The sequence below is a fragment of the Erpetoichthys calabaricus genome, chromosome 18 (assembly GCF_900747795.2).
Source record: "Erpetoichthys calabaricus chromosome 18, fErpCal1.3, whole genome shotgun sequence".
Classification (NCBI taxonomy): Eukaryota; Metazoa; Chordata; class Cladistia; order Polypteriformes; family Polypteridae; genus Erpetoichthys; species Erpetoichthys calabaricus.
In genome coordinates this window covers 24,997,425-25,015,540 of record NC_041411.2, presented here as the reverse complement: position 1 = coordinate 25,015,540, position 18,116 = coordinate 24,997,425, and the positions used below count along the sequence as shown (strand labels likewise).

The 18,116-nt window shown below is 40.4% G+C and overlaps 1 protein-coding gene across 2 annotated transcripts in view; it reads right to left on the bottom strand.

Moving 5' to 3' along the window:
- Positions 1-15,747, bottom strand: part of LOC114669240 (protein kinase C delta type-like) — a 93,089-nt gene extending 77,342 nt beyond the window's left edge. For both annotated transcript variants that reach the window (XM_028825440.2, XM_028825441.2), the window contains exon 1: positions 15,590-15,747. The gene's annotated coding sequence lies outside the window, so the exon portion shown is untranslated. The remainder of the gene's footprint in view (positions 1-15,589) is intronic.
- Positions 15,748-18,116: the final 2,369 nt, after the last annotated feature.

The following is an 18,116-nucleotide window of genomic DNA, read 5'->3' as shown; positions in this document are numbered from 1 at the left end:
AAGGAACTCCGAGTCCAGCTCAGGGCGGCGAAGGAGCAGTACAGGAGAAAGCTGGAGCAGAAGTTACAGAATAACAGCATGAAGGAAGTATGGGATGGGATGAAGATCATCACTGGCTGCAGCTCGAAGCGGGGTGCCACCATCAAGAGAAACGTGGAGAGAGCAAACCTGATGAACAACTACTTTAACAGGTTTGACCACCCTAACCCACTCTCACTTCAGAGTACTGCACCCTCCACACATCCTTCTGCCAATACCAGCATAGGAGAGAGTTTTCCCCCACCCACAATTACAGCAGCCCAGGCAAGCAGAGAGCAGAGTAGACTTCATGCCAGCAAAGCAGTGGGTCCAGATGGAGTATTGCCACGACTGCTGAAGGCCAGTGCATTGGAGCTGGGGAGTCATCTACAGCGTATCTTCAACCTGAGCCTGGAACAGTGGAGAGTCCCGAGGCTTTGGAAAACATCTTGCATCATCCCAGTCCCAAAGATATCACGTCCTAGTGAGTTAAATGACTTCCGGTCTGTCGCCCTGATGTCACATGTGATGAAGACCATGGAGTGGCTGCTGCTTCACCACCTGAGGCCACAGGTCCGCCACACCCTTGACCCTCTGCAGTTCACATACCAGGAGGAGGTGGGAGCGGAGGATGCCATCATCTATATGCTACACCGATCCCTCTCCCACTTGGACAGAGGCAATGGTGCTGTAAGAATTATGTTTCTGGACTTCTCTAGCGCCTTCAACACCATCCAACCTCTGCTCCTTAGGGACAAGCTGACAGAGATGGGAGTAGATTCATACCTGGTGGCATGGATCGTGGACTATATTGCAGACAGACCTCAGTATGTGCATCTCAGGAACTGCAGGTCTGACATTGTGGTCAGCAGCACAGGAGCGCCGCAGGGGACTGTACTTTCTCCGGTCCTGTTCAGCCTATATACATCGGACTTCCAATACAACTTGGAGTCCTGCCACGTGCAAAAGTTCGCTGACGACACTGCTATCATGGGCTGCATCAGAAGTGGGCAGGAGGAGGAGTATAGGAACCTAATCAAGGACTTTGTTAGATGGTGCGACTCAAACCACCTACAACTGAACACCAGCAAAACCAAGGAGCTGGTGGTGGATTTTAGGAGGACCAGGCACGCCATGGACTCCGTGATCATCAGAGGTGACCGTGTGAAGAGGGACCAGACCTATAAATACCTGGGAGTGCAGCTGGATGATAAACTGGACTGGACTGACAATACTGATGCTCTGTGCAAGAGAGGACAGAGCCGACTATATTTCCTTAGAAGGCTGGTGTCCTTCAACATCTGCAATAAGATGCTGCAGATGTTCTATCAGACGGTTGTGGCGAGCGCCCTTTTCTACGCAGTGGTGTGCTGGGGAAGCAGCATAAAGAAGAAGGACGCCTCACGCCTGGACAAACTGGTAAGGAAGGCAGGCTCTATTGTAGGCACGAAGCTGAACAGTTTGACATCTGTGGCAGAGCAACAGGCGCTGAGAAGGCTCCTGTCAATCATGGAGAATCCACTGCATCCACTGAACAGTATCATCTCCTGACCGAGAAGCAGCTTCAGCGATAGACTGCTGTCACCGTCCTGCTCCACTGACAGACTGAGGAGATCGTCCCTCCCCCACACTATGCGACTCTTCAATTCCACCTGGGGGGGTAAACATTATACAAAGTTACTGTCAGTTATACCTGCATTTTTATCGCTCTTTAATTTAATATTGTTTTTATCAGTATGCTGCTGCTGGTGTATGTGAATTTCCCCTTGGGATTAATAAAGTCTATCTATCTGTCTGTCTATCTATCTAAGTACCCTGTCAGTCTACAAGACCCACTGTGGTGAACCCTCTAGGACGACGCCTGCAGAAAATGAGGAATAACTTGAGCACATTTATGTTAGACAGAATCCCCAGTGGGGGCTGAGTGGTCTTTTGGCCTCTGGAACCCCTGCAGATTTTGGTTCTCTCCAGTTTAACTGTAGTTTTTTGTTTGTTTATTTTTTCAGTCCTCCCAGCCATCTGACCTTATCATCGGACTCTCTTTGGAGACTCAGAATACAACATTACATTAGACTCTGCTTTCCTACTGATTATATATCTAGGCTGTGTAACCTCATATTTATTTATTTTTATTAAATATTCATTATTATTTTTGCCAAAGTAAACTTGTTTTGCTTGTGACTATGTCTTTGACTTCTTATAAACCACTTTGAGCTATAATAATTATGATAATATGGTATAGAAAAAGAAAAATAAATGTTTTTGTTGTGAAGGATCTATCACTGGAAATTTCTTAAACTAAACATTTCTGAAAGAACTCTCCAATGAATATCACAAGTCTCAGGGTAGTATTATTGGCTGCACCAGCCCATGATGGATAGCAGGTCATTATGTTGTTCTGACAATAAATTGTAGTGTCAGAGAAATATCGAATCATTAGGATCTGCTGATATCACAGGCATGAGATTGTTTTTAGTAGAGTTTAAATCCCGAGTACTCATTCATGATGTGTCACCATGCCATGGCCAGAGAGCTCATTCTATCTTTCATTCATTTCAATGTAAGTTATTGTCCTTGCATTTTTTTCAATGTATGTGGTCACAAACATTACGCACCTTACGTGCAACAATTTTAAGGAGCAGCAGATGCAACCGCACAACTCTGCCGGCTTTTCTCTGTTTTGTCATCACACACAGCTATTGGATCAGTAAAATCTATAAAATATACAAGTTGAAATGACCTACTGTATATACTCGCGGATAAGTTGGGACTTTATTTTACAGTGTAATTTCTGGTATTTTATAATGTCGCTCATATAAGTCGAATGAGGAAAACTCACACTGGTGGTACAAGGGATTGTGATATGCTAATGCCCACTTGAGAGAGTAACCACGGAGCACAATGCCATTTTTTTCAATGTGGGTGTGGCAATGTACTGTATTAGCGTGTGCTCCTAACCTCTCTCTCTCTCTCTCTCAAAATTGTGCCAATGTGACCACACAGTAATACCCAAACTATTCCGATGCAACATTTGTACTGTTTTGTGTTTTTTGTATCTTACACCATCATACACCTATATCGTAAGTGCATCCCTCATCTGCGATGGAGCGTTCGATCAGAAGAAAATATGAAGCTGGTTTTAAATTAAACGTCGTTGAAGTAGCAAAAGAAATTGGTAACTGCGCTGCTGCAACAAAATTCGATGCATCTAAGAAACTGATGCAAGATTGGAGGAGGCAAGATGTTGAAAAAAAACATCAAAAAAGTCTTGCATTTTTGAACCGGCGTACAAGTTGGGGTCTGATTTTATAATCGATTTTTCAGGCTTCAAGACCCGACTTATACGTGAGTATATACGGTATCTCAAAATAGATTTTAAACAGTAAATGAATCTGTAATTAAAGTCACATTTTAAGACAGTTCACAAATTTGACAGGGCCTTTCAAAGAGAAATTTTGAAATTTAAAAAATTTGTACATGGCATTGTACTGAAGATATTTCAACTAAAAGTGAGATTTCCTAACAAATTTCCTTTTATAATAAGGATTTCATATTTAACAAACTCAGTCCACTGGGAGCCAGACTGTTTCATGTGCATGGACAGTCATGGCAACCACAGTAGGTGCCTTTTTGCATTACATGTGAACAAACCTAAAAAAGAGATTTGAATTAAAAAATAACCCTGCTAACTCATGCCTCAGTATAATCCATAGAAATAATATGGTACACCTGCTAGTATTCAGGTTTTTAAGCAACTACAAAGGAAACCTGATCTTGTGGCCAAGGGTGACTCACATGTCACTATGTGTACCACCAAAAGAAAAGTTGTTTTCCAAAGGTGCTAGACTCTTAAGAGAAACCTGCTACCATTACTCCTGGATCATGGATCCTTACACAAAATCCAAGGAGGCTGACAGACACTTGGAACGTGGCTAAGGTTCTTGTTAGATTTGTAGTTAGCACTTAATACAATATTGTCATCCCCTGATCAGACACATGAACAACCGTTAAAGAGCATCCACAATTACTTGCTAGCTAGCAGCACACACAGAAGGACAGACAATGAGAAGTTACTTTACTGAACTTGGATTTGAGGCAGTTGTCTTCAGTGTGGTAGTGAAATTTCTCATCCAAAGTAAAACATAATTCACAACTACGCAGCTGAACATTTGCAAGGGACCACAAAGCTCTGCTGCTTGGCACAGTGAATGCTGGCTGCCAGATCAAAGATCTTCCTAAAAATGCTTCACAGCAGAACACACAATTGCACCTTCCATCACAGCTACCAATTACACCATTTAAATCATGAGTCAATGAAATTTATAAACCCATAAGCAGAAGCCAAAAACTCAAGGGATAACATACACTCAAATGTAAAGAAGAAGGGGGCAGTATAGTTCATAAAAAATATAACATTTTCTTAAAGTACCTTGGACAGTTCTCCACCTTCAAAATAAATTCAGTGGTCACCCTATTTACTGGCAGCAATGAAAGTCATAAATGGCTCCATTGCAAATGTGCACAATTTACTGCGCCACCACCATCTACTCAAAGCACCGTGATGTTCCAACATTGATGGACTAAAAGCCAGAAGTCTGCATGACCATCATCATCAAGTCCTTCTGTGAGAACCCTAAATACAAAGAGGACTATTTAATTTATGTTAGGTAGAATGCCCAGAGGGGACTGGGCGGTCTCGTAACCTGGAACCCCTGCAGATTTTATTTTTTTCTCCAGTTTTTTGTTTTTTCTGTCCTCCCTGGCCATCGGACCTTACTCTTATTCTATGTTAACTAATGTTGTCTTATTTTAATTTCTTACTTTGTCTTTTATTCTTCTTTTCTTCATTATGTATTATTATATAAATAAATGTTGTTGATGTGTGAAAGTTAGAATATGCTCCAAGGGCCAATCATACCTACTACACTGTTAGGTAATTCTTGACATGTCTCATCAGGAGCCTGCACTCTGACTGTATGGTCAGGTCAACAAGCAATGATGCTTTCCAGCTGCACTGTTGGTGAATAATAAAACTACAGATGTGAAAATGTATAATAAATATCACCAATTCTAATAGAAACATAAGTAACTGGCAATGCTTCAGTATACCTCTATTAAAGTGACTAACTTGTTATAAAGTGTATAACAACTTGGAAATAGTCAGCTAATGATTAAAAATAACATTTTCAAACAGCAGTTATGAATTCTGAAGCACTGCAAGTTAAACAAAGCTGTGATAAAAAGCAATTCCATAATGTATTGGAACAATACAAAATAAATACACACAGAAGCCATTTTCCTATGAAAGACCAACTAAATTAAAAATGCTTGCCAGTGTCCAGCAGAAGCTTTGCATTGGTTCATGTTTTTGGATTGTCACATTTTAAATCTGAATTGTCCTTTAAGAACCTTTAACACCTTGGCTCTGATGTCTTTGTTAAAATTTAAAGGCATCAGGAATTTCACAAATTGGAACACACATTTCCTGTTTTTAGAGGGGATTCCACTTTCAATAATCAGAGTCTAGAGGTAAATGTAAGAAGACCAGAAACAGTAAAACACAAATTTAATTTGTGCAGAATTTATCTTTTCAATATTATCACCCTGATTAGGGGGTACCGCAATGACATCTAATTGCTTTTGGATGGGATTCATTATTTCTCTGCCTAATTTATTTATTAACTCCGGTCAGAATTTGTGAACAATGGACTTCAACCTTCTTAGTTAAGGCCATGTCACATTAAATGATTCTTCCCGTGATATTTAGTTGTAGCCTCTATTTACATATCACTGCTGAGTTGCAGGCAATCGGCGGCACGCTCCTGAGAAGCCAGTTACCTAATGCAACATGCCCACTGACTCATTCCGACTAGTCCATACCTCACTCAGGTTTGATTTTTCCTTTAGTTGTACGTGTGGCTCTGTGTACACGAGAACGGAAAACCAATGCATGCTCATGCGGAAGTACAATGCATTAAATGTAGTGACGAGTTATAAAGAAACACAGGTGTTTTGGTCCTCATAATCAGAAGAGACGCTCAACTGCCTGATGTCTTCTGTTTTATGTATCACAACAGAATGCAAAAACAAAAAAACAAAGAGCCCGAGATTGCAGCTGAACTCCCCGTACGTGTCAACCGTTCATACAGCACTAGCTCCATCAGGCAAAATGTTGTTGTTTGCCTTAAAACGTGGCAAGCACAGATGCGCTGCAAGGTTCGCACTTATTTGCCAAATGCGACACGCCTAGTAATTGAAATTGACATGGCCCACTGACAAGATCACCAAACTCAGTCAGCAAGTCTGACTAGAAGTTACATAATGCGACATTGGCTTTAATTAGAACCAGCAGCAAGCTTTTAAAATTACAGAATCCATCCATTTTACATTGTCGCCTCGGATGTCACTTTTAGCCAGCAGTGTTTCCTGCTTTGGCCTAATGTCTACAGCCAAGGTATGAAATACAGAATCACGAGGGTTCCATGATCTCCTCACTAGCCCTTTGGACCCCCGAAAGCTTCAAAAATGAAAATTATGGTGGGTCCCTGAATATAAGTTTTAAAAACATATTGTTATAAAATCATTTTGTGACTATTACTATTGTGGCATCTACACTGTTGAACTGTTTAATAAAGGTTCCACACACGTTATGTCTTTTTTTTTTACCCATTTTGCTTTTTAATTTAAATGTTGTATTGTTATAATACACTAGTGCCTTTATATTTCCATGTTCCGCCACCATTTTGTGCGTTTTCCAAGTGACCGTGACTTTGTTACGGCATCGGTATGGTCACAGGATTGCCATGTTTGTCTCATTATGAAGTCATCTTCAAGTAGCTTTAAATATTGCAGTGGCACAGGGCCATCATTGTACAAGTTTGTGAAAAAGCTCTGAGAATCACTTGAATATTTATTAAGTGCGCTTCTTTTCCGAGTAAGACTCCTTTCACATGTCCCTCTCACCTACAATTTCTGTTTAATGTCTAGGCTTTGATACTTCAGTTGGCTTGATCTTTTGTTTCCATCATCCATCTTCTGGTCCTCATCACAACTAAACTATGGCCATTTCCTGCAGGTATAGTACAATTACAGTGTTTTCAAGAAAAAAAATGTTCAAATGCAAATTAAAATAAAAAATATTATGGAGTTTCCTTTTTACTTTAGCCCCTTTTCACCCTCAAAATGGAGTACTTCTGCCTTCTGTGCACTTTACTATCTACAGTTGCGGCTCTGGTCTGTGTCAGGGTGTCACTGTAGCACACAAATACATTAATCTGTGTGATAAGATACCCAAATTTAAAGTAATATTTTGTGGAGCTTAATTCTTTGCAGAAATGGAAAAAAGGAAATAAAGTTTTCTGTGCCGTCACACATGTATGTCTAAGGATCACTATCTAAGCTCTTCTCAGGTAAGTGATACCATCCCAGGCCAAGATGGGGAGCTGTTACTAACTGTATTGTCATTTTCTTCCTCCAATCTCAAGAAACCACCCAGTGAGGGCAAATGACACCACCCCGGGGCTTCAAAAGGATGTCCACCCGGAAGGAGGCATCACTTATTATAGGAGATAAATCGACCGAAGGAGTTCAGAGTCTGACAAAGCATCGACACAGCTGAAGATAACCCACTATGTGACGATTGCCTTTCTTCAGCTGTTTTGTTATGCCATCAAGCATTGTTGTAAATGGGGAGAGCCGTGTTAGCACCTCAAAATATTCCATTACTGTCAACCTTTTCATGTAAGCATGTAAACTGTAAAAAAATAATTAAAGAGATCAATGAAAAGTTTTCAAACAGAGAAATTTCAGCCAGATGTTGTTCTGCTGTTGAGATAAGTGTCAGCACTGCTGTGGCTGTGAGCTGCAGGAATCTTCTCATGGAAAATGGCTGCCATGGGGGGCCTTCGTTTGCAGATTGTGTATCCTTGAATGATGTGATTCTTCTATTTAAGATAGAAATATCCTACGTCACAGCATTCGACAAAACTAATTGGATAACTGAGCATTAATGGGAGCCTTCAATTACCTACTGGTTACATCCCCCATCAAAACTGTGGGTTTAGTTGTCAGTTTGAATTTACATGGCCTTGTTGCACCATTCCCACTAAAAGTAAGAGTATTTTTTTGCATTAGCTTAGTATGCGAGTGTGTACACAACCAATTTCTGAGCACATACACATTCTCTGTGCATAAGCTGGAAGGTGGCAGAGAAGCTGGACTTCTAACAATATATTGTTGCTGCTTCCCTACTAAATAAATTAATAACCTGCTCTAAAAAACACTTCTATAAACACCAAATAAGTATTAAATATTCAATAGACATGCCACCGGTTTTAGCAGCAAAATAAGCTAACACAATAACTAGAAGCTACTGATTTTGGCAGTGGAGCAGTGGTGAAGCAAGATGAGCAGCCAAACAGGTTATGACAATTAGCAGCCCTGCCTGTACAAGACACAAGTATTCAGCATTGCTTTAAAAATCGTTCTTGCTGTCTAGCACATAATGTAAGCATTTTACAGATTGGAGGTAAATGACATTTAACTGGTGACCTCTGTCATAAAGGTCCTGGCGCTGTTTACTGCGTTAGTCAGTCTTGACTCCTTGCCTGTTTTTATAAGGTACAAAAAAGGAAGCCAAACTGCTTGGAAGTCTAATTTATAGTGATGCCCCTCATGTCTCTGAACATTCCAGAAGGACAAACTACATGCCAAATTAGACTGAAACAGACTCTGCTATAGTATGTATTTTAAAAATGTAGCTCTTAAGTAGTCCAATGCAGGAGAACCTTTAGAACAAGCATGGCATCGTGGTGTAGTGATCAGTGGTGCGGCCTCACAGATCCATTTCCATGGTTTCAAATTCCTTACCAACTCGTAATACTCATCGAGTCCAAATGTTCCCCCCATGTTTCTGTGGGTTCTCCTATGGCTAGGCTGAGGGGCAGCTCACAACTGTTGGCAGTGTGGATATGTGTAGGATTGGCATCCTCTCTTGGTCTGGCTCATACCTTGCGCATTAATGTTTCTAGTATAGGCTCCAATACCCTGCTATTCTGAATTTGATTAAGTTTGTTTCAAAATATTCTGCTAAAAAGTACTTTGTAAATATAAAATATGTGCTTTTTCTAATATTGAATGGCTTCCAGTAAAGGCTGTTTAAATCTTTCCACCTAGAAATAAGAATTTCTGCCTTAGGCTTAGTGGCGAGGAAACACAAATCACCATTTCTGCAAAGTTTAACACCCCCTAAATAGAGCAGCAGGTGGACAAACCTGCTACTTAGAAACATCGTGTGCTCAGAGTCAGATAAGAAGCCATATCTACAGATTCAATAGAGACTCTGCAACACCACTAAATAATTTAGTTGGGAACACAATGGGTCTTAATCAGCAGACAATGTAACCCATGCATCACTCCTTACGTTACACCGACCCTCCACTGCAGACCAAAGCAACACGAATCATGCCCTGGGATTTACATGATGAAAAACCACAGAGCAAAACTTAAACTGAAAATCCCCTTAAAGAGGCGAGGCACGAAACTTCTGCCACAGAAAGCAAGTAACATATAATTACAGGTTGATTTAGTCTGACAGTCAGGAGAAGAGGAGGCAAGGTGAAAGGGCAACTCGAGGACAGTGTGTGTTTTAACACTGAATCAGCACAAGGGTGGTATCACTGCTAGTCTCAGGGGCATTGCTTACCAACAAAGCCAGCTTCACAGAGAGCAGAAGCATAAGCTGGCATGGCACGGCACACCCTTGTGAATAAAAATACTGTCATCAGATGCTGCCTCATGAATCTGGTATCCTCGGTTCAAATCCCATGCACACTCACACTCTTGGGTTTTTCTCCCATATCCTAAAAATGTGCTGGTTAGGCTAACTGTTAGTGTGACTCTGCAATTGGAGGTGTGTGCGAGTGGGCCTAGTGACAGAACAGTGTGCTAATCAAGGCATTTGTTTCCTGCTTTGCACCCAGTTCAGCTGGTAAAGGTTAAAGTGGGTTTGGGAATGTTACGTTATGTATTGTGATGGAAGGGCATCACATATTTTCAAAAGCACTGGATTTTTTGAGGGTATTAAATTCACAGTATTTTGATGTAGATCAATTATAAAAGATGGCAAAACATTAAAATGAATTCTATGCTTAATATCAATTCAGACACTTCTTCAATAACAAGCACCGAGATTATCAGGCTGATAGAAATAAGGAAAAGGAAATGCACTCTATGATCATGGATGTTCATAGTTGTTTATGTGGTTTTGAAGAGGAAAAAAAAATTGAAATGCTTCACCATCTTTATAAACCATCAAAGAAAATGTGTTTAGCTGAATGGCATCCTAAGGCTATTACATCATTTAGAAAAATCACTCTTTTGTCCAGAATGTAAATAATAGAATAGTCACAACTGAAGCTCAGTGGCAGTGTGGCTAATGATATAAAACCATTCTTCATAACGCAATATGTTTTGCTGTGGGTACAATATATCCATATTTTTAAACACTAATTGAAATACAGACATATGAAATTGTTTTTTTTTTTCCCATTTATGGGACCTGCTCAGCTTAGTTGCACGCCATGGGAAATGCAAGACCGGACTATGTTAATATAGGAAATTCTCAAAACAAGAGCACAGAAAATGCTAAATCACATTTTTTAAAAGAAATGCAAAAAAAATAATATGCAATGTTTGACAAACAAGATGAAGCCATTCCATCCATCACGCATATTCGGTTACTTGATAGTTAACTTGTCGTGCTAGCTCACCTAAAAACTTCTGTAAAGCTGTCACTTGAGCTACATGACTTGCTTGTTGTGTTCGAAATTCCCATGAAACTTTCTCTAGAGAAGTGCTTCCTGAATATTAAATGTACTTTTCTTAATCTACCATTTTGTTTATAGGTTTAAAGGGTTATTGTTGTCACATCTATAGAGTACAGTAAAATTCTGCTGATCAACATCGCCTGTCTCTGGCACCATGTATCACTAGAGTAGGATTTAATCACTTTGTAACTGAAGCAATTCAGTCGAACACCTTGGCGGTTTGTAAAACACTGAATTAGATGTAACCATCTCCAAACAAGACTAAAGAGGTTTAATGCTCTGGTCTTCTCAGGGCAGGTCTTGCCCTTTTGTCCCAGGATGCTGCTGATTGGTCTTATTTGTACTTCTTCCAGAAAGTGCTATGCCAGTTTTGTGGTGCGTGAGCAGAAGTGCACACAGTAAGTACTCCCGATGTGGTCTCACCAGCCTTTATACAGTCAGAACATCACATCCTTTGAATTATATTTCGGCAGTTTTTACAATACGATCTCATTGCTGTCAGTCTTTTTTCATCTATATATATTGCCTCGAAAATTAAAATGTAATAATTTTAAAAATTATGGTTAGTTGTTTACTATTGACTGATGTTGTTTTCCTTTGTTTAGCGTGTACATAAAATTAGCTTTTCTTCCTATTGAAATATTAATTTTTTAACATGCTCATCCAGTTTAAGGTGTGAAGGTGCTAGGGCCTTTGCCAGTAGCATAGCACAGGGCAAGGCAGGTGCCCATCTTGGACAGGACTCCAGTCAATCAATCACACTCATACCAGGGACAATTTAGGGTCCCCAATTAAGACAACATTCAGGTCTTTGGAAAGTGTGGGAGGGACCAGAGTACTTGGATAAAAGCCCACACAGACAGGACGAGAAAACCATGCAGACTTCCGACAGACCTCAACCAGGTCAGGATTCAAACTTAAGGCTCTAGAGCTATGAGAGTGAATCTACAACAAGAGAGAAAAAAAAAAAAAACATGTCACACGTGCACATCAGTGGATCACTCTCCAGACCCATCGGAGGTATATACTAGCACCCCAGGTGGAGAGGGGACACTGGCGCCAACTATGCCCTCTTCTGTTCTCTCCACAGTACGGACAACACACCCAGTGAGGACATTTGACTCCACCCCTTCCAGGCCCCCAGCTCTAAATCCTGAGGATACCAGGAGGCATCATCTGTAAAAAGAGCACACCGCAGAATGGAGGTTCAACCTATTGACTGATCACAAAAGCCACTCAAGGCTTCAATGGCAGGTTTTGATTTTGGAAGCCTTTTGCTCCATTTTGCTCCATAGAGCACATATTTTGTTCATTAAATTTTCCTTTTGATTAAACAGGGATGACCAGGTTGGCGCCCCAACATTTCTCCTTAGCACTTCCTCATTTGACCACATTAATATAAACACTACGAGCCTGGAAGTAGGTTCACATGAACATGATTAGACATTTACATTTACTGTGCAGCCCAAAATGTAAAATGAAAATGACCAAAATCAGTTTGTTGCTTGATTCTGGTTTCAAGAATCTCTGGGTGGATGAGAACTGGCCCAGACACATTCGATCCTAAACAATACTGAGGGTTGGATGACCCCAGCATTTTTCTTTAGTTATCACAAAGAGACAACATGGCTCTCTTGCAAAAACCACTTCACCTGTATTTCTCCGTATGAGGCCTTGCCTTCACCTAAACAGAGGAACAAAATCTTCACACTGACAGAAAGAAAAACAAAACCTTCAGTAAAGACGATTAAAAAGCTTCACCAGGTAGCCATAGATGGCAGTTTAACAACCTAAACAGGAGAAAAGGGTGAAGGCTTTTATTTTGTAAAGTTTTGTTCCAAGTAAATACAAAAGTGTTATATAGGAGCACTGATATTTAGAACTCAGTCACAACAGGTGATTTCGGCACTTTGATTCGCATGCAGAAATGACAAGACCATTCATCAGCAATCCATTATTAGGTGGAGTAATGGATGGAGCCCACCCTGACAGCATCAGGTGTACAGCTGAAACCAACCATGCTGGGCACACCAGTTGACCATAGGGTCCACACACACACACGCACACACACACACACACACACACACAGACTTATAATTGGACATTTTAGAACTGTCAGTTAAACAAACTTGTCCATCTTTGGAATGTAAAAGGAAGCACCTCGACAAAAAACGATACATATATGAGAAGAACAAACCCAAAGATTTCAGACAATGACTAGGCAACAACTTAACCCAGGACTCTGCGGCACTGATGCAGTATTGCTGACCTCTACACTCAAATCACATTCTGCAAGCACAGCTATGAAGAATTCTACAAGGGGCACTACTGCGCAGAATGCACTATAGGAGCAAAGCCTGCCCCTGTACTTTGACCTGAAATACACGATCACACTTAAGGCTGCAGAACGAAAGCTGTTCAAGGAAAAACACTGGCATTTGATTCGAGCCTTCAAATGCTTTTAGGGGGTTCAGTTTTACAAAAGTGCATTTTATTTCCAAATGAAAGAAATAAAACTTGAAGACTGCCATCCTAAACAAATACATTACTTTCAGACTACACATTACGGCATATTCTTCATCAAGCATGCAAAGATTCTAAGGTCTACTTAAAAATCTGAAAAGTTAAAAAAGTTATAAAGGAGGGATTGACCTCACTAGTAAGGAAAGACAAAATTACCTGCATGAACAAGTCAATAGGAAGATGAAGTGAGATTACCTGCACCACCAATGCCCGATTAATCAACACAAATGTCAGACTGCAGAAGAGACAAGTATGAGTCATTGCTAAACTGACGCAGAGAACACAATATAGGTTACCTACTTAAGAGACACTAGCGGCAGCAGGGGACACTCCAACAGGAGAATCACACACAAGATGCAGAACGAAACTGCCGGCAGCAAAATTAGCCAATCAAGTGAGACAGAAATGACAATGTCCTGTTAAGGAAGTCATGGACAAGGAACACAATTCTTAGAAACACATATAGTACTTGATGGTATGATTTTAGGGAGAAGGAATTTGAACTGCCCTTTCCCTTTGGATCTGGTGAAATCGAATGGGGTCAGATATATATTCCGACTCACAGCAGGCAAACCTGTCTTTCAGCTTCTCATCTCCTGAAAGACCTTCAAGGAATAAGACAAAGTCAAAGCACTTGTTTTAAAAATTGTGGATTAATCTGGAAGACAAGACACATGGCCCCTGATTAAAACAGCATATTGTACCTCACCATGCAAATAAATCACATCTGACTCAAATTGCCCAGGTGAAGAAAGAGACCATCATAACAAGGGTATTAACTCTTAAAGAAAAACAGTCACACCCATGGAAATTACTTCCATTTTAAGTGGGGGTGGGGAGTGGGGAAGGACTTCAAAAACAACAAGGATACCTGATCAGTGTACTACAGCCATTTTTAAAGGGGCATCAACAGCTAACCAGAGTGGTGTTTGGGCGTGTTTTTCAAACCTGAGTCATGTTCACCTCTAGATTGTTTCAAATCATGTCCTCTCATAAGGCCAAAAAGCGTACAGCTGGGTTAACTCAGGAGTCTTTACTGGCCATTGGCAACTATAAATTAGTACACAATGTAAGGGTCAGGGCTGGCAAAACAATGGTACCGACACAAGCTCCATCTCCCCACAATACTTTGCAATAGACATAACTGTAAGAATGAATGGATTGTTCATAGCAGTGGAAGACATGCGCTTATTTACCCCAGTGACAGAGATAAACTAGAGAAGCAACTCTGAGATGACAAAGCAGAAGTGAAGTGTCAATGTGTCACTGTGAAAACCTGACCAGGTAAAACAATGCAGAATAACAAAATAGGAAGCCAATTTCAATTACTTACAAAGTGTTAAACCACTAAAAAAATGGAAGGCAGTGTGTCTTAGTGGCTAAGGCTTTGGACTTTGGTTGTTGGTTCAAATCGCACTACTGACACTGTATGACCACGAGGAAGCCACTTCATCTGACTGAGTTCCAACTGGAAAAACAAAAGAAATGTAAACATCTGAAATGTTTAAATCACCTTATGTGAAAGCCAAACAAGTGTATGGATAAACTAAACAAAATATTATATATAAATAAATGTGTGTGTGTGTGTGTGTGTGTAAATGCTACCTCCTACAGATATCATTCTAGGAATTCAACTTATACTTCATCATCTCTTGACGTCCCCATCTGCATATTCATTAACACCACCAAACCATAAGCAAGTAATCAGTTTTTCGAAAAACCCGGAAAATTTAAGCCAATCGATTCTTCTGACTAAAAAGTAAAAAAGTTCCATAGTTTGTCAAAAATGCAAACATGAAGAAATTGTTCTTCGTAATTAAAAAAATATTTCCCTGTCTGAAAACAGACGATGAATAAAAGACTTGGAGCGGAGACATCATACCAGGTCCACACGCGACACGTCAAAGTGAACCAAGGAACCGGCGGAGCGGTGCTGATCGCACCTGTGCGGACAGAGGGCAAAGCCCGCATCCCTCCAGACACCGAGCACAAGGTCGCCTTTGTTACAAGCAAAAATCGGGGGGCGTGGGGCTGACACGTATCCCTACTCTTTGCCGAGGTGGCGCACGGAGACGTTTCTTCAGTTCAGAATACACTCCTCCGGCGGTCCCCACCAGGCCGAGCCCGCCAAGTTCCTAGTCCCTCTGGTTCAAGTTCGGGGCAACAAGACGATCGCTGACGTGAACGACAAAATGAAATATTTACAGTTTCATAAAACTCACCTCCTGATCTTCAAAAGTAGAGGTAGTTGTAGCAGCAGCGCGGGTCTCTGATCGTCCCGGCTAGACTTACTGTCTCCTTCTAGCTCCCTGCACACCGACTTTCTTCGCAGTTAATTGTTTAAGGAAGTACAGCGAGGCGGAATGCGAGTAGAGAGCAGCGATGGGGGCGGGAGAGAAGGGGGAGCTGCTTACTCGCAGAGGCGGAGCGTAGAGGAGCCGATTGGGGCGGAGCATCATTGCCAGGTGCTCAACGGGCGCGTTACAAACTGCTACATACCGCACCTGGAGAGGGAGGAGTCGTTTAGCGAAGGGGGTTGGTTTCCTTGCTCTTCGTGGGGCCCAAAGAAGCGGTTGAGTGTGACAGTCTGAAGTTGTGAGTTTCATCGAAAGCATATAGAAACTGTATTTATAAAATGTAGTTTTAAGTAAAGTTCCCATATACCTACATTTTTCTCATAGATGCACATTTGTAAAATGAAAAAGCTGTTATTGATACTTTACAAGTGACAATCCTTAAACAGTCTTTGTTAAAGTGTGAATGTTGAGCCTATAAAATACGTATAAGTGTAGCATACGATCGTTACGTGTCCCATAGAGGTACTGTATCTACTAATACAATATGCCGTATACTAATGAACGTAACTTAACCTGAAACACAGACTACCTATAAAGAAATATTCAGGTGGGGGTCATTTTAAAAATCTACTGTTTTTTTAAATATTCATATAAGAATCCAGTCGTAGTACATGCAATAAACTAGACCCTCCCGACGCGAGTTGGCTACTATGACAGCTATGGCAAAGTTATAACAAATTTACAAGACCCCAGCCATACCACCAATTTGTCTAATCCTGCTGTAAGTAAAATTCAAAATGTCACATATGTCTCAGCATTGGTAGAGGAGTTCAAGAATATCCCCTTAAATCACTGTATGTTAATGATTTCCTCATTCTTCACAATTAGCCTCCCTAGATTGTTCATATATTGGACATTTAAGGTTTGACAATCGGAATCGGCTGCGTAAATTAGGTTTTTATCTTAAAAATCGCGCATAACCCTACCAGAAGTATTTCAGATTGGACAGTTACCAGTATCGACTTCACTCTTAAAACCAATGGGCCCAGAAGAGCAATTTGCTGAGTTGTGTCGTTCCGTGTAGAACCATTGCTTGATAAAGAGCCATTTAATCCTGGGAAGGGCTTATTTGCGTATGAAATTGGTTATTTAGACTTTGGAAAGGTTCCAACATGCGGACAAACCAGAAATATTATAATATAGGTACGGTAGGCTACCTAGCAAGATGCTAACAGGTCAAGGAAACCTTAACTTAGAATTACTGTGTATGCAGCAGGTGTTCTTTTTTAGAGCCCCTTAGTATTTTATCATCATCATGGTTATTTATGGAATCTGTTACAAATCTAAATAAATAAAAGTTATATCTGGAAGCATTACGTAGATGATTCTCGCGGGAAATAAAAATGGTTCCCCACTATGGCATCGCTCTGAAGAACCACTTTGCCACCTTTATTTTTAAGAATGTATAGGAGAGGTCCTGACCAGTAAGTTTATGTTGTTAAATTAAATATTCGAGCAGTTGCTTTTATCCCACAGGTGGCGCTAACCTACGAGGTTAAGCCAATCGACATGAACAGAAAAAGTGTCGATTATTCATTATATATATCATTTACTTAATTGCACGACTTCATGCCTGAGAAAATATTATTTAAATATATTACTGACTCATCGGCACGCGTTAGTGTTATATCATTATATGTCAATACCGCTAATATTCTTAGCTCAGTGACTCTTCATAACGTCCATTCACTTATTGCCTTTTATTTTTCATGATTGTGTATTGTATCGATAAGTTATTGTTTTATTTTAGGTTATTATTTGTAAGTGGTGTGGCTGTTTAGCCAGCCTATACAGGGATCCTTCCTTCCTGCCTTATGTCCAGTGTTAAAAGGATAGGCTCCAGACTGTGAATTGTGTCTGAATTATCTTCTTGTTAGCTGTTTGTTTTGTGTTATTGTTAGCTTGCATTTTGATAGAGCTCATTGTCAAAACGGCCAAGTATTAACTTATCAGTATTTATTCTTTTAAATTTACGAGGGGCGTCCGCACTTTTATATTTTCGTAGCAACTAGGCATTAAAAAGCAGGTACGACGCTGGTGACTATGTAGAAAAAAGATGTAATTTGTTTTTAAAATTCTTAATAAATAGTGTTTAAAAAGTGCGGAGTCTTTTTGAACGTCCCTTGTACATTCCCTTTTCTTAAACCCCGCACAAACTAATTTTTGCTTGATGGTTATCTAATGATCACATCATACAAGTCGGTGCTTTTACCGATGTGTAATTGTCCTATTGAGCAATTTGTGCCGATAACAAGAGTGATTACCTAAAATCGATCAATTTTTTCAAACCTATGTTTTACAAGAATAATTGCATTTTATTATAGTAGCTTACAGTCCCCCTGATTTCAAAAAGTTTATGGTTTACGTCTCTTTAAGTAAGCAGCCACAAGTC